This window comes from Mastomys coucha, unplaced genomic scaffold (assembly GCF_008632895.1).
Source record: "Mastomys coucha isolate ucsf_1 unplaced genomic scaffold, UCSF_Mcou_1 pScaffold14, whole genome shotgun sequence".
Taxonomy (NCBI): Eukaryota; Metazoa; Chordata; class Mammalia; order Rodentia; family Muridae; genus Mastomys; species Mastomys coucha.
Window position 1 is genome coordinate 38207083 of NW_022196896.1, and position 24631 is coordinate 38231713.

The 24631-nt window shown below is 37.1% G+C and overlaps 1 protein-coding gene and 1 long non-coding RNA gene across 10 annotated transcripts in view; one reads left to right on the forward strand and one right to left on the reverse strand.

Annotated features, from left to right (window-relative positions):
- The window catches only part of Sntg1 (syntrophin gamma 1), a 713733-nt gene that overhangs the window by 462597 nt on the left and 226505 nt on the right, over nt 1-24631 (reverse strand). The gene's annotated exons all lie outside the window — the stretch shown is intronic.
- Nucleotides 10692-15656, forward strand: LOC116088147. The gene is made up of 2 exons (XR_004117788.1): nt 10692-10871; nt 14709-15656. It is a non-coding gene; the product is annotated as an uncharacterized LOC116088147 (long non-coding RNA).

Below are 24631 nucleotides of genomic sequence, written 5' to 3' on the forward strand. Positions count from 1 at the left end.
TAAAGTGTCGTATAACCCCTAAAGAAATAGAAGCAGTCATTAATAGTCTCCCAACCAAAAAAAGCCCAGGACCAGAAGGGATTAGTGCAGAATTCTATCAGACCTTCAAAGAAGACCTAATACCAGTACTCTTCCAACTATTCCACAAAATAGAAACAGAAGGAACACTACCCAATACATTCTGTGAAGCCACAATTATGATTATTGATCAGATAGAGACTAGTGGGACATCTAGTTTTATAGATTGAACAACTACTGCATTCTTTTGCTTTCTGTCAAGATGTACCCATTATGGATTAAGAGAACCATATCCTTTGGTCTAGTAAGTAACCTAATACACACACACACACACACACACACACACACACACACACACACTCACACTATAAGTTCTGTTCTTCTAGAGAGTCCTAACTAATACAGTAAGTACATCGTAGTGAGTTTTAAACCTAGCTTTCCTTGAATTTTATGAATAATGAGAGCCTCCTAAGTCAGATTTCTTTGAACAGACTGCTACTATATTAAAAATGATCTAGACTTCAATATTACAAAAGGAAAAAACAAGCTCTTATACAATGCATATCAGAAGAATTACAGAAAGTTTTCTTTTTGTCCAAAATTATTATACCATACTATTACAAATGACAAAATAGTAAATAAATAGATAAGTAAGGAAATAAATAATATCTTCTCCAAGCTTTATTTTTTTTTTATAAAACATAATAACTTGGAACTCATATAAGTATTATACTACACTGGGTTGAAAACACAGGGTCAGGAACAGGGTGCAGAGGGCTGAACTAATCAACTAAGGCTTTCCTTGAGGTCAAGATATATGGAGAAGGACACAGCTCCTTCCCAAAACCAGGAACATAATCCAACAGAGCCAGTAATAGCCTGTATCTAGGATCTTGGGTGAACTATGGCTTCAGATCCTGAGAAAACAACTCTTTCCACCATATGGTTATGAGGCTATAGTTATCAGTTCAGAGGTCGTTCTGTGCTTGGTCTGTAATGCTCTTAAGATATGCTGTGTTCTCTTTGTTCAACATTGTTTGGTTAACTACCTGATGACTTAGTCCTCATTGTATGACAGTTTCTGATGATTCAGTCTCATTTCTCCCCTGTTCATAGTATGTAAGATGCTGACTTCTTAATAAACTAGCTTGGAATAAGACATAGCTTATGTAAGACATTCCCATCCTAAACTTTATTCTCTACCTTATATAATATGTCACTTCTGATCTCCTGGTACTTTCTTTTAGGATCTTTTCACTGAGAATGACCAGCTGGTCTAGGCTACCAGGAGATAAGGATACCAGGGAACCATGGGAGCTATATGCTAGCAGTATTAGGAGAGTATAGGAATGCTATTTGTGGTTGTTTGAATAGGAATGGCCCCCATACACTCATGTTTTTAGTGCTTGGTCAGTAAGAGTGGAACTATTAGAAGGTGTAGCCTTGTTGGAGTAGGTGTGGCCTTGTTAAAGGATGTACGTCACTGTGGAGGCAAGGTCTTGAGGTCTTAAATGTTCAAGTGATACCCAGTGTGGCACATAGTCCCTTATGCTGCCTGAAGATCACGATGTAGAACTCTTGACTCCTTCTCCAGTCTTCTTGAATGCTGCCATGCTTACCATCATGTTAGAATAAACCTCTGAAACTATAAGCCAGCCACAATTAAATGTTTTCTCTTATAATAGTTACCTTGATTATGGTGTCTCTTCACATCAATGGAGCCATACCTAAGACAGAATTTAGTGTCAGGGACTGGAGTACTGTTGTGAATGGCCTGACCATGGTTTTGTTTGGACCGATGTTGATTTGGGGACTTTGGATGAAGAAAGCAGTAGAATGCTTTACATGAGTCTTAATGGGACTACTGACTAGTAGAAGCAAGGAAGACAGTGACGCTGAAGATGATTTGAACTATGGGGCCCCAGTTCAAAATGTCTCAGAAGAGAAGAATTTTATTATTTGCCTAAAGATCATTCTTGTAGTACTTTGGTGAAGAATAATGTTCTTTTTTGCCTTTGTCTTAGAGTCTACTTGATGTTAAGGTGAAGAGATTTAGATTAATTACATTGGCAGAGGAAATCTTAATACAGCCTATCAAACCACAGACTCTGTCCTGTGGTTCACTCTTATGAAGAGTATTTTGATAAAAAGTAGTGAATGCTGAGAAAGGAAAAAATGCAAAATGTATAGTTTAGAAATTAAAGGAACACCAAGTGGAATGGAGGTAAATCCTGTGTTCAAGTAGATAGAATTAATATAGTAGTGACCTTGGGTCAAGATCTCATTCAGCTAAGCTTCCATCTTATGAAAAAGAATTAAGAAAAGCTTAGGTCCAGGCATGGTGGCACACACCTTTCATCTCAACCAAAAGAGCCTTTAATCTCATCACTCAAAAGACAGAGACATGCAAATCTCTGATTTCAAAGTCAACTTGGTTTACAGAGCAAGTTTCAGGACTACCAGGCTTAGATATAGAAGGAAACAATGTAAAACAGAAATCTGGTAAAGATGTAATTGAATAAGGGGGCCATGTCCTGGCTCCATCAAGCAGCAGAACTTGGCAGCTTCTGCTATATGGTTCTAGCTTTAGAATCATAGATGGATTTTATCTCTTTGACTAAGATTCACTGAGGCCATTTAAGTGGCAAGAGCACATAAGCCCAAAGAGTCCTGTGCGTGAGAGGGCCTATAGAATCTCTTTCTGTGACTAAGAAAAGTTGCTGAGGCCAGGTGTGTATTTATAGGCCTGCATGGAGGCCTATAAAGGCCCTATTATTAATTTATCAACCACCATTCACTCTCCTAAGAAAGTACACAGATGAGGCCTTAATGCATGTAAGTCTCTTTGTACAATAAAACAAACTTAGAAGAAATCTGATACCATGTCCACTCATCAAAATAATAGTTTTTGAATTCTTCAAACATGAGATCTTGGATCTATTATACTACCAGGCATGGTTTTCTTTCTATGGAGCAAGGTTTAAAACTGATCAGAAGGCAATTAACCATCCCTATTACGACCATGTAACATTTCATTCACGGATCTGCATTGTTAAGCAGGTCTTTATTGTAGTTCTCAGACTGTTTCATTCATGGATCTGCATTGTTAAGCAGGTCTTTGTTGTAGCTCTCAGGACTCATGGCTGAGTGAAATTGTTGATGAGCAATGATTATGTGTACATGTAGAAAAATATATAATTTATTTATTCATTCTTCTCTCATACAATGTATCTTGATGGCATCCTCTTCTCGTTCCACTTCTTCCAGTCTCCTTACCACTACCTCCCCTCTACCCCAGATCCATTACCCACTGTACTGTTTCCTTTAGAAAAGAACAGTATATAAAAGTAACTTCTATATATTTATATATATACACATCAAGCTATGAAGGTTACATATTCTTTGGTCATGTTTTTATAGATACCATAAAAAATAAATTTGCATATAATTATAGCAAAAAATCAGAATTCTGTTCCCTTCATTATAATCAGATAAATTTATTTCTCCCTTCTTCATTTAATGCAGCAATTTTAAAAAACAATATGAGACAAATATACAAAGTATATACAGTGTTTCACACATAGATAAGTTGTACAAAGGGACATTGTTTAGATCTTCAAAATAAAGTTAAATATCATATCCATAAAAATGTTTCTTTTCTTAATAATCCTTTTATAAAGTTAAAACAAAAGAAAATTGAAGACTAGCAGGCTTAGACAGATTTTTCCTTTCTAAAAGAAAGGCTAACAATTTTGAACACAGTAGAGTAGACTCACTTTTCCCTGATGATCCCTTCATATGCAACTAAATGTCACAAAAGTAATTTAATCTACAATCATAATATTAAAATAGAAAATAAGAAAGAGTACAATTTCTAGGGGTCTACACTTTAGGAATAGTATAGTGTTATATTTGTTGTAGATGGGGTGCAAGACAGCTCTGCAACCTATAACCACCAACTTGTTATGATAAGCAATACAAATAAAACAATTTGAACAGAAAGCCTCTTTCCTTTAGCCAGAGAACTAAAAATGGTCAGTGCAACAAAAGCATCACAGGGAGACCAACAGACCTACTGTGTGGCAGCTGCCCACAACAAAGACAATGCATGTGCTCCTGCAGTCACCCAAATCAATGTTCTGACCTCCAACAGTGACAGTGTGATATTAACTGTGATGAAATCAGGGGATCCTACTTACTCTCCTGCTGAAGCACAATCCCCTTGATATATCAGAGCAGTGATGTTATAGCTTGCTCTGCCTGAAGCTTGAACAATTTTAGGTTGACCTAGAGCATCCCCACCACCACCAGGACCTAGCCAGCATTTTTGACCCTTTCAACTATTTGTATGGAGCAGCAATAACCTGCTTTCTTGTGGCAGCTCCTTCACTGAGATAGCTTCTCAGCAAGAATGACAAATGTGGATTTTGTCTGCTGAGAAGATAGCATAGAAGTTCCAGTTAAAAACAAAGGCAGCAGCATACCTGATTGCTATGACTTCAGGTGATCCAGGCCCAGGCTCATGAGATGCCCACCAACCTTATTCTCCCAGTTATAGTGATCAGGAACCAGCTTGTCCCAAAGTCCCCACCCAAAGAAACTAGAACTCAGTTTACACAGGATTCTAAGAGAGTACATTAGTGAAAGAAAACTAAGCCAGTATTCTGAGGGCTAAGGAAAGTAAATATCACAGAGTCCACATGTGACTCATAAAAAAGGACACAACAATACATATCGACTAAACTGGTTGTTTGCAGAAAGGGAAGACTTAAAAAGAATCAGTACTATCCTACATAATATATACAATGTTCATTAAATAATAAAATGAGCTCATCATACCTAGGCCATCACAAATAGACCTGACGTTCACAAATATTGATCAAAAGGTAAAATAGACAAATAAATTTTAAAAGGTTAAACAACCTACTGATTCTCTTGAAAGAATAAATTTAACATGAGAGCTACTTTATTATATCAAACTCACAAATTAAAAACCTCACACTGCTGGATTAGGTAGCCATGCAAGCTAATAGCCCAGTCTTAAACTATCTTAAACTCTATACACCTAATGAACTTATGTAGAGTTAGGATGGCCATTCTGACGTCACTGGGCTTCACTTCAGGCTTATGCTTTCACTATCAATTACATTTTTATGAACTTACCCTCCACATGGGGGGTAGGGGGTAGTGATCTCATTACAGAGGCAAAACTAAAACACAAAAATGTTAGACCTATCCTCTTTTGTGACTCATGTCTTTTAACTGTATTTTATCTTTCCACATGACCTAATATTACTCTTTCTAACTTTCTAATTCTTAAAGTATATGTACATGTACACCTGCCTACATATATGTGCATGCATTATACTCTAAGATTTCCACATGGGAAAGATCATGTGATTTTCTTCTATTTCTGGGTCACTTCATTTAATATCACACATTTTAAACTCTATTCATTTACCAGAAAATTTTGTGGTGTCATTTTTCTTCAGAATTAAATAATATTCCCCTTTATAGAAATAGGTTTCAGGACTGGAGATCTGTCTCCATGGTTATGAGCACTGGCTGCTCTTCCAGAGGACCTAGATTTGATGCCAGCATTCTCATGGTGGCTAAAAACAATATATATGGAAGAAAGGAAAAAAGAAAGAAGAGACAAGATTATCTAAATGCATATTATTTAATTAACACTTTAATAACAAAACTCATAGCAAATATTATATGAGTCTAATATTAGGGTAAAAATAACAAAGAATATTTATCTTTATTATAAATAACATATTTCTAATTGTTTAAAAAAAATTATCTAAAGACAAAAAAGAACTTGTTCCAAAAGATAACGTATCAAATACAGCTTCTAAATACAGAAGTAAAAGAAAGAACTTGCTCACCAAGAGCAACAGAAATGTGAAAATTACAAGAATAAAGGCAGAGAGGAGCCCATTGACTCTGTAGCAAGGAGTTCAGGAAGCTCCAACTGGTGTCCTTCACTGAAAGGAGAACAGACATGGAGGTGAGAAGAAGGAAGAGATTAAAATGTAAACCAAGAAGAAGAGTGACAATATACTACTTTTGGAAAAACACATAAACTTATATCTTCAACAACTGACAAAATACAAAGAAAATAAGACTGAAGAATTTACAAGAATATACTGTTAAGATAATTTTGATGGTACCATAAACCTGTGAGTCCTCAGTGGGAGAGACCCCAGTTGTAATATTCCTGGTGTTGATTTACTAAGTGAACATGGCGTATCTGTCAGTTTGCACTTAAACCATGGATTGCTTCATAGGTTAGTATGCTGTCAACCTTCTCTTTCTGCAGTGAGCAGTAGTACCTGCAGAGACTCTAACTGCTTAAACTGATAACAAGTAACTTGACTGCCCAGCACTATATGGGGTGTTTGCATCACCTCTTCTTAGACTAGAATATCAAGGAAAGAGTGGAGTTGTATGGAATGCTGTCTTCAGCCATGACATGATTATTACAGCTTAAGCCCACAGAAGCTCTGATTACCTGTACAAGACTTACATGATACCCAATCATGTGAAAGAAGATATTCATGAGGTCTTACTCCTCCCTAAGATACTTACTAGTTACTAGGGAAGAACAGACATTTCCTTCAGTGGTATGGTCACTGGGAAGATGCCTATGTTCCTGGAAGCAACCATCACCCCTTGATGATCTTAATTCAATACCTTCATTTATACCTGAATTAAAATCATTAAAAAATTATGTAATGTTGTGTCAATACATATATAAAGTGCTGTATAAATACTATGACCTTACCAAATGTGTGTATGTGTGTGTGTGTATAAAATACTTTGATGTAAGTGATTAATATGGGGTAAATAACTGTGATATAATAAATATGAATAGTATAATAACAGCTCTAAAACTACTCAGAAGTAATACACTTAAAGATATGTGTCAAATTGAAATTTTCTGAAGTTACAACTCAAAGTTAAAAAAAAACCTAAAGAAATATAGAAGTGAGAAATTTAAAGATAACAGAAGAAGAAAACGTCAAATATAAAATTTAGCCTTCATAATTACCATCAAAGCAAATTATCACAAAATGTCAATTTGCCAATTGAAGAAGCTTATAGAAGAGAAATAAAATCCCAACCAAATTCTAGTCTGTGTATAAGAAATCCAACTGAAGTAAAAACAATAACTTGATTAAAGTCAATGTACCCAAGAATGTAAAAGTACAAATAATAAAATGTTGGAGGAGTTTTGTCATTAGATTTAACTGGAAATCAGAGCAGGTGTTTGCCAGAAACAAAAACGAACATCATATAATCACCAAGAGACTGAGTGACAATGGATGCATATCACATGTTTATGTCCAAAAGTCTAAGACTTCAAATCTGTTACAGCTTAGGACTTGTGTCCCTCACCTTTTAGACAAAATAAAGCCCTGAAAAGATAATTGTTCTATCAAGAAACAAGACTGTGTTGATTTACAAAGGAACCTTAGCAAAGTCAGAAAATAATTGTATTTTATGTGCCCACAGAACAATTATCAAGGGAAAGTACACCATGGCCCATGAAATCAACATTAACAAACTTAAGATACCTTAAATATAAAATTTTAATTCATAATTTTTCAAAATTAAATAAATTTTAAGTAATTATACAGAGAAATAGAAGATGAGAAAATCCTTAACATGTAGAAACTATACAATTAAACAAAATTATAAATAACTTATAGTTTTATGAGCAACTTGCAAAGGCATATTTTAAAACTATATATGAATAGTACAAAAGGTAAACACAATATTAAACTGAAAAGAAAACTGCCACTGGGAAAAGAGACATGAGCAACTTAATGGTTATCTGAGGACATAGGAACACTGGACATTCCTACCCAAGTCCCACCTAAAGAAGGAAGTAATGCTAGCTTCTCTTTGTAGTAACAAAACCAGAAAAACAAAAGAAAAGAGGCCAGGGGCACTGAGAACGATAAACACACTAGAAAACTACAGTAACTCATAACAATGTAAATGTTTGGTTATTAACAAAAACTATATAATTGTAAGCCTTTAGCAAGAATGCAAAATGTACAAAAGTGAACATACATATACATACACATAGAGACAGAGAGAGATGATATGATAAAAAATTTCTTCTCATAAATGCAACAAATTTTAAGAAATAAGTATACTTTTTTTAAAAACAACTGTCAAACTTAGCTAACCCTTAATGGTAAAATTAAGTTCTTCCATACCCAAGAAGCCACTTAAATTTATAGATTAAGATTTTTGGATTATAATCTGTAAGCCTAGGTGATTTTACTGCATAACTTTGCCAAATATTTAAAGAAAGCTCTTTAGATAACATCCACAAATTTCATGAGAAAAAAATACTTAATAAAATTCATAAACCCAAAAAAAGACTCACCCCTACTGCCACACTAGACTACATGCATACACACACACACACACACACACATCTAACAGTATCCATCACAGGCACAAAAGCCCTCATAAATACATTTCAAACAAAGTCTAGCCATGAATAAAGAGATAAAAAGTAATATGTGACACATTGATCATAACCACCCTGGCAAGCAAAGGTTGGCTTATATTGGAAAATCAGTAGAATTGTTGATCAAAAGGGTCCCATGGAAATCCCCAAGCAATCCAAGTTGCTGCAAAAATAGGCTGCTCTCCACAAACTGACAGCAAGACCCCATTGCCGAGGATAATACCCACACAACTCACTGAACATGGAGAGAGAGAGAGCTGGTGACTACATAGAATTTTCACCCCTACATTCTAACATCTTTGGTAAGGGAAGGTACTTTGCAGGGTAGTAAAAGAAAAATATAAACCCCAAATCAGCCATAAAATCTTCAATCTACAATCTGTCCTATCTGCAAAACCTGCTAGGCCAATATTGGCACAAAGCTTATAGGAGTAATAAATTATTGGTTAATAATTTATTTCATTTAAAGGCCACACCAAGAGATAGAACCCACATGAAACACTGCTTGGGTAACCAAGAATAGCCCAGATAGCCCAGAAACCTAGGGTAAAGCCAAATACTACTGGGCAAAAGAAAAAGTTATAGTAAAGTAATGTTTAATGACATTCTATTATACCCATAGGTCAGTCATCATCAGAGAACCTTTCTCCTGCAGTGCATGGGAACAAGTACAAAGGCCTAGAACCACACGTTATGCAGAGAAGGAAGGAGACCTTTGGAGTATACTTCTCTAAGATGTTTCCATCAAATCCTACCCCTTAGAGATTTAAAAGAAAAAGTGTGGAAGAGGAGACAGAATGTATGAGCAAGAGAGTTGGAAGACACTGGGAGAACAAGGCCCTCTAAATGAGCTGAGCAAAGTTCATATGAATCACGGAGACTGAAGCTGGAAGCCCGGGACACACCTGTGTCTGCACCAGGTCTTCCATGCATATATTCTATTACATATTTCAGATTAGTATTTTTATGGAACTCCTGAGTGTGTGAATGAGTAGGTCTCTGATTCTTTTTACTTGTGTTTCTTCCTTCTGTTAGTTTGTCCTTCTGTTAGATTTTTTTTGTTTTAATTATTATATTTTATTTGTTACATTTTGTTGTTAACCTCTGAGAAAGTTGTTGTCTTCTGGAGCGGATCTGGATGGGGATGGGATTTGGGGAAGAACTGGGAGGAGGAGGAGGAGAAACTGTAATCGGGATACATTATATGAGATAAGAATGAGATATGATATGTTTAATAAAAGAGAAACATTATAAAAGAAAGAAAAATCTAACTTAACACATTTATAAGAGAGATATTTAAATCACAAACTTTTGTTGGGAATTAGTTATAATGCTTTGGCTTATTTTGGCTCCCAAAAGCCGGGCTTCCAGACCTGAGGGTCCCTGCCCCTAGCTGGCTTAGACTGAAATTAAAGAATTGCCATTACAGCTAATGGCTGGACAGGGAGACAAGGCAGGATTTTTAGAGTTAGCAGGCAAGGGACCAAGGCAGATGGGAGAAAGAGAGAATCACCATGACTATGATGGGGAAGCAGATAGATGAAACTTAAAGACCTGATGAGATGGAAGAATCTACGGCCACTTTCCCTGATTGGATCTGAAGTAGCACAGATTTTAAAAGATGTTAACTCAGGAATACTGGAGGGGAGTGTTTGTCTCGGGGAAGTTTAGAAGTGCACAGCCATTGTACTAGTCAAGGCATATCAAATTAGGTAGCAGACTTGCTTACCTAATTAAGGGTGATCATATTAGTAGACACAGAAAAACAATTTGACAAAATTCAATACCTAGTCATGATTTAAAAACATCCATAAAGTAGAAAATGCAATAATAAGAAACTATGTATAATACATATTATGTAATAATAAACTATAAAGAAGCGGTTTTATAAAAAGCATTTGTTAGGAGGTGTCCTGCGCTTTGCTGGCCAGCAGCAATGACGACAGAACACCGAGGCTCCTTCTCAAGCGGTTTACTCAGGAATTCCTTTTTGTTACAGCTCTTTCAGGTTTCTTGGTGTTGTGGAATGGCCCTAACTGCCCAGCAAACGCTGCTTTTATACCCGAGCCCGAGCTCTCGTGGCCCTCCTGGATTGGTTCCCAGCAATTGCCTCATTAGCATGCACCCAATCGGGAGGGGTTGGCACATGCGCAGTGGAACCGTCTATCGCCACAGTGTATCGGAAACCGGCGCCACCGTCCAAGCGGCTGCCTACAAGGAGGCATAGCTCATGCAGCAGAATGCCTGTCCTCCATGCAGCAAAGCCTGGATTCAAAGCCTACCACACCATAATTCAAGTATAGTGGAACATGCCTTAAATCCTAACACCTGGGACACAAGCTGAAGAATCAGTAGTCGGGTATAGGCTTAGATCTTTCCTAACCTACTTTTAATAATGGTTCTTACATGTTTTAACCTCCCTTCTAGCCCATCACCCAGCAGAAGAAGTAGAAAGGAAAGGCTAATAGAGCAAAGGAGGCTGTGGACCTGTTTAGAAATAGTCCTTTGGAGCAAATCCAATCTGTCTTGTCAGGATATCTGCAGTTCAGTTCACACAAATCAGTAGTGGTAGCTCAGTCCACTTGGAGAATCAAGATGAAACCAGGAGACTCTGCCAATTGGCCAAAGTATACAGAGCAGCAAGAAGCTGCTAGAAAAGCAGCTTTGGTGTGCTTCTGTCTATGAAGTTATGACAAACAATAACCAGCAAAGAATATGAAGGCACACCAATACTATACAGCATCATCCACTATCTGTTGGGTTATACTTTCCAAACATCACATGCTCTCTCAAGAATCTGCTCCAGTAAATCATCTCATGACCCCCTTCCAGGCTGCTTCCAGAAAAACAACACAGGCCTGTTTTCTGCAAAACATCCTCCCATGTGTCTGTGTTAGCAAAAACATCGTATCATAAGATAGTTTCCAGAAATACATCACATGACACAATTGAGTCTTCAAAGAAACCAGAAACTTCCACTTCAATTGGGGGTCATCTTCAGCTATGTAAGGAAGACCATGTCTCAAAAGAAAAATATCTTGAACTAGTATACACATACTCATCACATACAAAATAAATTAGAATCTTTTCAAAAACTTAGAATGGACAAATATTTTTATAATAAATAAAAAAAGAAGAGTTTTCATTTTACTACATAACTGTAACATTAATTTATATAATAATGTTTTCTACTTATATAATGTATGCTATATATTGTAAGCCAATAATCAAGGAAGTACTTTATAGACCAAATTACAAATATATAGTTGAAAAAATAGAATGCCAAATAAGTCTGTAGACATATATCTAATTACTTTTGGCAAAGGGGCTAATGTAACTCAAGGAAGATATTCTTTCCAAACAAGTCATCACTCTATTGTACTTTGTAGATCTACAAGTAAGAAGTTATTAGCCAGCATTAAAGTATAGTCTATGAGATGAAAAATGATAGCTAATCTCTCCAAATAAAGCTCTCTGTTCTATTAAAGACTTCATAAGAATACACACAGCATCTAACACTCTGTGAGATAATATTCACCAATCCTCTCTCCTATAAAGGACTAGTATCTACAATATATAAAAAATTCTATGAATTTAACATCCCTATTTGGAAACTTCCTATAAGACATAAACAGATTGAGCAATGCTTCAGAATTATGTACTACAGCACAGTGAGAGGCCACTGCACTCCCACAAAGATGGCTGTTGCTTGAAAACTGCACAATGGTCAATAAAAGCATCCTATAACCACACAGGCACTGGTTATAAAGTGGCTTTGACAACTAAAAATATTCAATGCAAGCGATTCAATGCTGCCACTTGGCCCTTGTTACCTCGGCGCTCAATTAAACCCATTGAATTTAATTCATCTAATTGAGCAGCAGCAGCATCTCCAACCCTAAGGTCTAGCACAAGGAAAAGGGCAAGAACAAAACCCTTCAAATGTATTGGTGCCCCTCTCACCAGTTGGCTAAGATCAAAAATTCAGGTGACAGCAGATGCTGGAGAGGTTGTGGAGAAAGAGGAACACTCCTTCATTACTGGTGGGATTTCAAGCTGGTACAACCACTCTGGAAATCAGTTTGGCAGTTCCTCAGGAAATTGGACATAGTACTACCTGAGGATCTAGCTTTACCACTCCTGGGCATATACCCAGAAGATGCATCAACATGTAATAAGGACATATGCTTCACTCTATTCATAACAGCCTGATTTATAACAGCCAGAAACTGGAAAGAACCCAAATGGCCTTCAACAGAGGAATGGATACAGAAAATGTGGTACATTTACACAACTGAGTACTACTCAGCTATTAAAAACAATGAAGTTATGAAATTCCATGGGAAATGGATGGATCTGGAGAATATCATCCTGAGTGGGGTAATGCAATCACAAAAGAACACACATGGTATGCATTCAATGATAAGTGGATATTAGCCCAGAAGCTCAGAATACCCAAGATACAATCCACAAATTACAAGAAACTCAGGAAGAAAGAAGATCAATGTGTGGATATTTCAATCCTTCTTAGAAGGAGAAACAAAATATCCATGGAAGGAGTTGCAGAAATAAAGTGTGGGGCAGAGACTGAAGGAAGGACAATCCAGAGACTGTTCCACCTGGGAATCCTTTCCATATTCGATCACCAAACCCAAGCACTATTTTGGATGTCACTAAGAGCTGGCTGACAGGAACCTGATATATAGCTGTCTCCTGAGACGCTCTGCCAGTGCCCGATTAATACAGAAGTACAAGCTCACAGCCATCCATTGGACTGAGTACAGGGTCCCCAGTGAAGGAGCTAGAAAAAGGACCCAAGGAGCTGAAGAGGTTTGCAGCCCCTTAGGAGGAACAACAAAATGAACTAACTAATACCGTCAGAGCTCCCAGGGACTAAACTACCAACCAAAGAGTACACATTGTAGGACTCATGGCTCTAGTTGCATATGTAGCAGAGGATGGTGTAGTCAGTCATCAATGAGCAGAGAGGCTCTTGGCCCTGTGAAGTTCTATGCCCCAGTTAGGGGAATGCCAGGTCCAGGATGCGGGAGAAGGTGGATTGGTGAGAAGGGGAATGGGGGGAAGGAACTGTGGTTTTTTTTTCTGAGGGGGAAGCCAGGAAATGGGATATCAATCGAAATGTAAATAATTAAAATAATCAGTTAAAAAAAGAATAGATTCATAGAATAAAATTGGAAATAATATTTGTTTAGGAAACTGGCACCAGTTTCTATAAGGGTCAATGACCTTCTAAGCCATGAGTAGTTGCACAGGTTTGTAATACTAGGCATGAATTCTTTCCTATTGAATAGATGAACTGTTAAGTCCAGTTAGTTAGCTTTTGGTTGTCCTCAAGATAAAAAAAAAAATACTTATTGAATCACAGGGGATATCTTACCACTCATTCCTTATTGAATCACAGGGGTGTCTTACCACTCAGTCCTTATTGAATCACAGGGGCTATCTTACCACTCAGTCCTTATTGAATCACAGGGGATATCTTACCACTCATTCCTTATTGAATCACAGGGGATATCTTACCACTCAGTCCTTATTGAATCACGGGGGATATCTTACCACTCATTCCTTATTGTGACACATGGGATATCTTACCACTCAGTCCTTGTTGAATCACCGGGGCTATCTTACCACTCAATCCTTATTGAATCACAGGGGATATCTTACCACTCAGTCCTTATTGTGACACATGGGATATCTTACCACTCAGTCCTTGTTGAATCACAGGGGATATCTTACCACTCAGTCCTTGTTGAATCACAGGGGATATCTTACCACTCAGTTCTTATTGAATCACAGGGGTGTCTTACCACTCAGTCCTTATTGAATCACAGGGGATATCTTACCACTCAGTCCTTATTGAATCACAGGGGATGTCTTACCACTCAGTCCTTATTGAATCACAGGGGATGTCTTACCTCTCAGTCCTTATTGAATCACAGGGGCTATCTTACCTCTCAGTCCTTATTGTGACACATGGGTTTTTCAGATGGGTAGGACTATGATTGTTTTTCTCTAGTGACAGCATGGATATCACATTTAGATACAGTGTTTCTCAAAGATCCACAAACTAACAAAACCATTATGTCAGTCATGGGAAACCCTATATTTGATTTATTGATCAGGGGGAGTCTAAGAAAACCCCAAATTAATGTATGGTATTGTTTTTTCCCCTTAGTTATCTCCAAGAACTCAAGCATATGGCCCTACTGCTGAAGACAATATGTACTTTAGACAATGGACTTGGATAAATGGAGTTGTAGCTGGGCAATGACACTCTGTTCGAAAGCATATCTCTGTGACTTGACCATGTAAAATATTTGAATGACAGTCATTTTACACTGGTATTCACAAAAACAATTTTTCTGGTAACTTATTATTGTAATGCAATTTAAACATAGTCAATGATCATATATAGCACAAAAAGGAATTTATGTCTCCACTAAAAACTCTAAAGTCAACAAAAATGTCAAAGTGGAAAAGAGGAAAGACAAACAATCACAAGAAGGAGATCTAGAAACCAACTTGCAGTGCATAGTTATCTGTGTACTGAGAAAATTAACCTGTGCTTCAGAAATGTTCGGCTTGGAAATCCTGCTAAGTAACAGAAGAAACATAGGGGCTGCAATTTATAACTAGGTATATATCCATTAAAAGACAAAACTAGAAAATATAGGTCTACTGTTCCAAATGAATCTGATACAAAGAAGATGGGCCATACTGGGTTGTATCGAGAAGAAAAGTCTTATTCTCTGTTGGGATAATCTGACAAGAACTGAGAGACAAGGAAGAACATTGCAGAACACTGAGTGGAAAGACTGAGTCAAAGAAATGTTTCAGTTCAATCTTGAAGCAACTTGTTTCCAAATTTTACATGGAGACTGAGTGGCCTAGTCACATCCTCTTTACTCATCCCCTAGATTCAGTCATCCTAAATTTTTGAAGAACTTCCTGTTCCTGACAGTGGAGTATGTGAGACAACTACTATGTCTGAGGTGTCTTCATCTAGGAAAACAGCAAACAGAAGTTGTCTCTTTCCATGGGGAAGTGAGGCAGGTGGTGGAAGCTACTGTAGCATAATGGAATGGCCTAACTTATCTGATCATATTAAAAGTTTGCATTTACATATGAGATATCAATGCACCTTACTATCCTAGCTTCATAGATACAATAGAGACTTAGAAACTGAGTGAGGAAGATCAATGACAGTTGGAAATTTCTATTAGTGAATTATTAGTAGGGGAGAGGAGTCATCCAGGGAAACCTCATCTCCCACCACGTCAAGTTCTTCACTGAGGTATCCTGATAAGAACTCCAGTTACTAATTTCCTAATCTAAAATATTCTAAATATCTTAGTAGTTCTCCACCTTCCCTGTCTGTTGTTTCCACAACTAAGATCAAACACACAGCAATTTTTTTCCTTCCTGTTATTCCTTACGTACTTTCACCTCCCCCACTCTCTCTTTCTCCTTTATGTTGGCCAAGACTGTTCTTCCCAGGCAGATGAGAATTTGCAATATCTACCTTAAGTAACACATTCTGTATATGCACAAATGGGACTGATTTGGGTTTTGGAAAAGACACATCTTCATTGCTCTTATTCGGATCATTGCCTCTGCCTCTTACATATTGTTGCTACTGAGAATTTTTGAGTCATTTTTTCCTGGTCTTTCTATATATGCCTCTTTTCTAGGAATTCATCTCTTACTCTAGCACTCTTCAGATCAACAGCTTGCATTGCCTCATTACACAGCAATCGATTGTTAGAGGATTCCCTCAATTTCAGATAGTCATGTACCACTTTCCAGACAGACCCTTTGAGAAAACTCTCAGAATCAAGATGAGGAAATTGGATGTTAACCTTACTTAATCCAAACCTGAATCCTTCCACATATGCAGTCTCCTGAAATAATACCCGTATAGCAATCTTCCATGGTATAAATATGTCTCATAGCCGCTTTTTTCTTGCCATCAGCTGCCACACTGAATCATCAAGTTCCATTGAAATCTCTTCCTTGGACTAGAGATATAAAATGCTTACATAATATGATTTAAGCCCCAGAACCACAAAAGAAAAACTACTATGCCCATACTTTCTAAATTTCACATATTTCTTAAATAATCCTATTATCTTTGGTGAAATTTATTTTCTTACACATTGCTTATATTTCCATCATTATAGAATTATTATTCATATGGTTTATTTCCATCATTATAGAATTATGGTTCATATCAGGTTCACCCTGATTCTCTCTATAGTCTGTTAATAAAGTTGTCTTTTTGACTAACAAATTTTTACAAACTCAAATATGTAACCATGTGACTTTTTACTTGAAGTCTATATATCAATCTACATCTAAGAATGTGTTCTAGAAATACAAACACTATCATATTACCCCTAATGAGAGATCAATGTACTTCTCAACTTTATAACCTATTCTTGATTTTAATTTTCTAAGATCATTTTCATTCTTAAGAGAGACATATGCTGTTGACATCAGGAGTTTTTTTTTTTGTAGTTTTGGGATGTCTACCAGATATCTGTCCTTGAACCTCCAGCTTGCATGCTTTCATTTAGGTGTCTGCCTCTGTTTCCTTTAAAAGTCCACCAAAAACTGAATACATTCCATACTCAGTCTACATTCTGTAAATGCTTCATCTAGTCTGTTCTTCTATAAGAGCTCAGGAAGTATTGAGAAAGTTAACTCATGCATGCTTCTGATGATTTCTTCAACACACAGGTACACATCATTTCTCAGGAAAACACGATGGTCATCCTATTGTTAAGAAACACCAATTATACCTTTCATTTTTCTGAAGAAAGAAATGATATGCTGTTTTACTTACATTCCACATACCAGGGAATGTAAAGTCTTAATAGCACTCTAGTCTGCAATGTAAAATTCATGTGTCACAATTATCAAGTAATAAAGTAACAAGTCAGAGTCTCCAGTTGTTTAAGTAGGGTTAATAATCATAAGTAATCTTTATGACTCTTATATAAGCAGGGGGATTTTCATCTGGGAAGGAGGTAATTTTTCATAGCAATAGAGTTTTCTCTTTGAAAATCTATTTCAGAGGTCAACAAAAGGTTAGTGGTTCCCATAGAACAGATATTGTTTATATTACTTCTTTCACACAAAAAGAAATTCACATATTATTGAAAGTCAATTTTCTGAAACTACATTTATGGGTCAAAGCATGAATTCAATCCCATAAGTCCCCAGGTATATATTATCTAGAAACAGTGCTCACAAGCCTAAAGATTAATCAATCTTCTGAAGTTACATAGAGCAAACTGCAGCAAAATTTAAGTGTCTTGCTAAGGAGCATGCTTTCCTGTTATAAAAAAAATAAAATAAAGTCAGGAAACACGTTGTCCAATACACTGTGCTACATTAATATCAAACACACAATTTTCTGGTTCGATTTTGTGCATTAAAATTGCTCCCAGCTGATTTCTCATTATTGGGAAATTTCTTATTTTAGGTCATTGGCACATTTTCTTATCTAGAAGAAGATGAAAGTTGATTTCATTGCTTGGCCTACATGACTAAAAATATATCAGGTCAGGAAAATTGGGGTTTTGAGCTATGGTTTCTCTTCATGCATTAGAACTCATGAGTAAGGCCACTGAGTAGTATTATATGAGGGTGGACTGTGCAACTGTCTGTGAAAAGTTCTAGATGGACTATGCAGATGGCATCAAATCCTGAAGTGTGAAGACATGGCCTACAATTATCTCAAAACTTCAAAACAATGACAATCATAGTCCCTTTGTGACATGTGTTGTTGAGCAATGTAAGTTCTTTGTAGCTAGGCACGGTATGAGTTACTAAAGTTATGCACTTCTTTTTACAATCATTTAAAATGCCACTGAGATGCAGTAAGCAATTTCAAAGAACAGGAATTTAGAACAAACTTTAGGAACTCGAAAATTAGATGAATCATGAAAAACTTCTCCAGAAAGCTGAAGAATGCTGAGATCTGCCCTAGGCCAACATCTGGCTAAGAGCAGAAATAAAGTGACTATGGCACACAATTCCTGTAAAGCTAGGAAATGCAGAAACTAATGTCTCTGAAAACACTGAACAAGCAAAACTAAATGTAAGATAGCGATAAAGTCATAGAGAATAATTGCAATAAAGCACAACTTAATGAGAGAAGTAAAAAGGCAGATAACCAAACTAGTAATGGACCAAAGAGAAGATGAGAGAAAGAAGAACCCAGTAGTCATGTCAGAAAGTTGTATGCCCATTGGTCACTAGGCTTCCTACACAGTGTCATCTGCAACCATCAAGCAAGAAAACTATAGATAGGTTTTGTGAATAAGAGAAACAACTGACTTTTAAAGTCTACTAGAATCGTTCTTAATTTGGGGGACACAGTCCCTTTGATAAACCACTATCTCCAAATATATTTGCATTGTAGTTCATAACCACAGCAAAACTACAGTTATGAAGTATCAACAAAATAATTTTATGGTTGGAAGCCACCACAACACGAGGAACTGTATTAAAGAGTTACAGTGTTAGTAAGATTGAGAACCACTGCTCTATCAGTAACCGAGCAAAGAACTGACCATTTGTGTGATATTTTAGCAAAGAATCTTCTTTTAATCTCCCTATATATTGAGAGCCCAAGTGAATTGAATTTTAGATAATTAATTATTTTGTTATGAGGAATAGAGGCATGTGAGCAAGCTTGAGTTTTGGGCAAAGTGCAAACCAGAAAGCACTTTTAGTTTTGCAGGGATTAGTGTCATTAAAGAGAATCTGATGCTCTTCTATGAGAAAAATGTTTCCTAAGGATCTCCCACAAATTCTGATAAAGCTGTGTGGCTGATATGTCTCTCAGTCAGTGGCCAAGTTTGCTAGTATCTGCATGACCCTGGATTAAAGACATGAAAAGTATTAGATTGGGGGAGTCATAGACAGCAGATAAGGCTAGGCACTTTGTGACATAATTGGAGTCCCTGAAAAAAGATCATTGTAGGAAGTTGTGAAGGTAAAGCCTAAATTGACATGGAAACCCCAGAATATTAGAAATGGCAAAGCCAAGGGATATCTAACAACTTGAGCTGCAGGTGTGAGGTAGAGCCAGTATAAGTCTCAAAAGAAGCTGCATGTCCTGTAGATTGCAGAGCTGGAGAGGAAGGGATATTTCAACCTTTAGAGCTTAGCAGACTTTTTCATCATAAGCTCCAGACAGGGAGACAAAGCTGTTGGATTTGTTTTTGCTGTTTAAGTCTAGTGCTTAGTTTGATCATTCCTTGTAGCTAGACAAGGTTCCATTTTGAAACAGGAATGCTTCTATACCACTATACTGTGTGTGTGTGTGTGTGTGTGTGTGTGTGTGTGTGTGTGTGTGTGTATGACATTTTATTTGATAGTATGATAGTAGCTGGCAATTAAAAGACTTGGAAGTGTGGAAATCTTCAAAGACTATGGGGACTTTTAAAGTTAGACTATATTTTAGATAGGGAGAAAAGCATGGAACTTTGGGAAATTTGGTGGAAGGTTGTATTAAAGTGGTATGCCTGTGTGTCAGGATGACAAGGATTGGACTGTGATACTCTAGAACCTGGAAACAGAATTGCAGTGAGGGATTGCCTGGATTGTATTAGCTTATGGGGATGTCTGTGTGATGTTACCTTGATCACTGCTTTCTGTAGGTGGGCCTTTATCTAAGAGGGGGATCCTGGTTTGTATGAGAGTGGAGTAAGCAAACTGAGCACTAGTAAGCATTAACCCTTTCATTCATTGTCCTCTACTCTCGTCTGAGGAATGTAATATGCCCAGCTGCTTTTAAGGTCCTGATACATCAACTCCCCCACAATGACAGAATATAACTTAGAAATTTGGGCCGACTTACATTGTTTTCTTTTTTTTTTCCAAGATATTTTGACACAGAAGCAGGAAGAGACACTAAGACAATCACAAGTAGTAGCCTTTTATGTAGTGTGAGGTGTAGCTTAACAGTATTTAATAAAATTCTCTGGATGGCTGATTATTTGTTGTTATCTCTTTTATTCATTTTCTTCAACTTTTATTAAATCTTTCACACATAATAAATGAAAAACTGAGATTTTATCATAAACCTTTTTCCTCATATTAAAATCCTGAAAATATATCATCCCTCTAATTATGTCTTCAGTTGCATCTCAAAATTTTTGATTTTTAAAATTACCTTTTAGTTATTTTTCCAGGTGATTTTTATGAGGTACAGTTTATAGAATTTTCTAAATATTATTTCTTATTTAATTCTGTAATCCTAAGGCATATATATATATATATATATATACACATATATATATATATTTTAAGCCAAGAGTCACAAGCATAGTCACTATTTTTATCTTATAAGGCTATACATTCGTCTCTAGTATAGTTGAGTTACTATTTATACATGGCTAATTCTCTGAATTGAGCATCACCCTGATATGCAGTATAAGGCTGAGTACTACATCAGCATTAAATAAAAACATAATCCTTTCTTTAGCGAATTATCTGTGTGGCTTTGTCATAAGAATGAGGTTCTAATTCAGTCTTTCTGTTCTGTTCTAATGACATAGGCATCACATTATGCTAATATGGAAGCAGAGAAAAAGGAATACAAAAATGTCCAAGGGCAGTATGTTGCCCCCAAGGTCATCTACTATGACTACTTTCTCCAGTTAGGCATCACTTTCTAAGGTTTCTCGAACCTCTAGTATTGTGCCATCTACTAAGGCTCAAACATTCAAATGTGAGTCTGTAGGGGAGCACTGTATTCAAACCACAGCCCCCTTTTTAGGTATCTTCCCATAGGCATCGCATGGCCTTTATTACCTTTGCATTATATCATTCTTTGAAATGGGAAGTTCAATGACAATTTCTACTGAAATGTCAAGTCTAGTTTCAGTTAATGCACCTTGCCTGAAAAGAAATCAAGCTCCTTCACCAAATATGTTTAAATTACTTTAATTGATAATTTACTTTGGAAGAGATGATGACCTCAAGAAATGTTTCAAAGACAATGAAGAATATTCCCTATAAATTATACTCAGTTTTCTGTGAGGTTATCCCAGCACATGACAATGCAGGACATGAGAGTATCAGCATAACAATAAAACAAATCATGCATGATATCCATATTTCATCTTTCTTCAAATAATGACCTTTAGCTTCTCCCTCTAGCTGTCCCATTCACTCAAACATGGTCTTATAGTCTGTTCCTAGAAAGAACTAAGACACCTGCTGTGAGTCATCTGTCTGAGGGGAAGGACCAGACCCAGCTCCTAACTTTTGCCACAACAATATATTTATGGACTATTTCCCTTGGTACTTGGACTAGGCCAGGCAAAATCAGGTGGTATGGAACCTACCATAAATCCCTTAAAGGTATAAAAGTTAAAATGCCCCTTTCCTTCTAGTTTCTTTTTCTGGAGGTTTTTTATTTATTGATTTAAGTATTATTGCGTTATGATGAGACAAGAAACATAATTTCAATTTATCTGAATTTGTTAACATAAAAAACATATTTTAAGGAAATAGAATTACATCACAATCTTCTTTTCCTTTTGTACACCAATTCCTCTCAGAGACCCCCCTCCTCAATACCTGCCATAACTTTTGTTATTTTAATTTTGTCATATTCTTTAAAATGTATAAAATGTTGTAACAATAAAATGAGTACTATAAAAGTTGTTTGACATAAAACAACAACCAATTGAATAGTCTTATGTAGATGCTTGTCTACAGCAATATTGAAAATATATACCTTTTCTCAATGTAAATTTTAAAGAACTCCAAATATATTAACTGTATGATATTTTAAAATAATATATCACTATTAGTTTTTTTAAATGAATATAAATAGATAAAGTATTTGTTTGTTGGTTGGTTTTGTTTTTAGTAGACCCTAAAATCTTGGCTCTTACTATGGTACAAGCCCAAAATAAGAACAATTTTTAGGCATTGGACTTCATTGTAATAAGGCTGTACTTCAATGTCCCTCATATCACCAAAGGATTTTAATTAACTCCATAGTAGCTAAGTTAAGAGTTGACAATTCTGCTGCGCCAAGGAATGAATAGTAGGTACTACTTTGGGATACAGATTTCCTGCTATGGCCAAACCTATTTGACTTTAGTGATTGTCTTTATTATCAGCCCACAGGGAACAGGTTACATTCATTTAAGAAATGGTATGTGTATTAAGATGGTCTATCCAAGAACTCATTCGTCAAATGTTTCAATGAACAATGGTTCTGTTTAGAGGGTGACACAGACATTAGGTGAGGGTAAGAATTTGGTTCATTGGCTGTGATAATTTTGAAAAGCATTTGTCTTAGTCAGGGTTTTCTTTTCCTGCACAAACATCATGACCAAGAAGCAAGTTGGGGAGGAAAGGGTTTATTCAACTTACTTCCACATTGCTGTTGATCACCAGAGGAAGTCAAGACTGGAACTCAAGCAGGTCAGGAAGCAGGAGCTGATGCAGAGGCCATGGAGGGATGTTCCTTACTGGCTTGCTTCCCCTGGCTTGCTCAGTCTGCTCTCTTATAGAACGCAAGACTTCCAACCCAGGGATGGCACCACCCATAAGGGGCTCTACCCCCTTGATCACTAATTGAGAAAATGCCCCACAGCTGGGTCTCATGGAGGCACTTCCCCAACTGAAGCTCTCTTCTCTGTGATAACTCCAGCCTGTGTCAAGTTGACACACAAAACCAGCCAGTACAATTGACCCCTTGTCAACTTGACACACAAACACATCACTATTAAGCCTCAATCCTTATTTTCTTATTCATCCCCAAGATCTAAAGTCCCTCAGTCTTTACATATTAAAAGTTCAATCAATTTAAAATGTCCAATATCTTTTAAAATTCAAAGTCTCCAAACTGTGGACTCCACTAAAATACATTCTTCCTTCAAGAGGGAAAAATATCAGGGCACAGTCATAATCAAAAGCAAAACCAATGTCTGGGATCCAACTCACAATCTTCTGGGCTCCTCTAAGGGCTTTGGTCACTTCTCCAGCTCTGCCCTTTGTAGCACACATCTTGTCTTCTAGGCTCCAGATGCCTGTACTCCACTGCTGCTGCTGTCCTTGGTGGTCATTGCATGGTACTGGCATTCCCAAAACACTGCTGTCTTCTGTTGTAACTAGACTTCACCAATAGCCTCTCATAGGCTCTCTTCATGGTGCTAAGCCTCAACTCCTTTGCATGACACCTTCAGTCTTGGGCCATCAATTGCAAACTGAGGCTGTACCTTCACCAATGGCCTTCCATGGCCTCTCACTGTGCTGAGCCTCAGCTGCTCTTCATGACCCCTTCACGCCTTCAAAACCAGTACCACCTGGGTGACTCTTACACATTACAAAGTCCTGCTGCAGCACAAGGTACAACCTTGGCTATCTCTGGAACACAGCCTCCCCGTGCTCTCAGAAAACACTTCCTAGATGATGTCACCTCCATGATGTGGGTCTCTTCTTAATCACCGCTAATTTCTTAGCTCTAGCTAACCAGCATCAATAGTCCCAGTAATGCAGAGTTTTCACTTTAGTAGTTCTGGTATCTTGTTAATTACAGCTGATACTTCAGCCCCAGCCAACTAGATTCACAGAATGTTCACAATCAAAACAACATGGCCCTGATAAGAGTCTTTAATCTTCCCTCTGAAAATTCACAAGCCAGGCCTCCATCTTCTGCACTGTTCTCAACATGATCTTCTAAGCTCCTAGAGAACATCCCACAGAGTTCTTAACAATCAGTGGCTCTTCTAGCTCAAAGTTCCAAAGTCCTTTCACAGTCCTCCCCAAAACATGATCAGGTTGTCACAGGAATATCCCACTATGCTGGTATCAATTAAAAGGGAATAGTTCCACTCACTATCACTCCTAGTGACCCTCTAGGAAAATTTTTGCTTCCTGTCCCCACAACTCTAGGTTCTGCTGGTCTAGAAGTTTTGGTTCCAAAGGGGGTAGTTCTCCTACCAGGAGCCACAATAAACATTTCATTGAACTGGAAGCTCAGACTTCTCCCTCATCATTTTGGGCTTCTAATGCCCTTAAGCCAACAGGCTAAGAAAGGAATAACAGTGTTAGGAGGAGTGA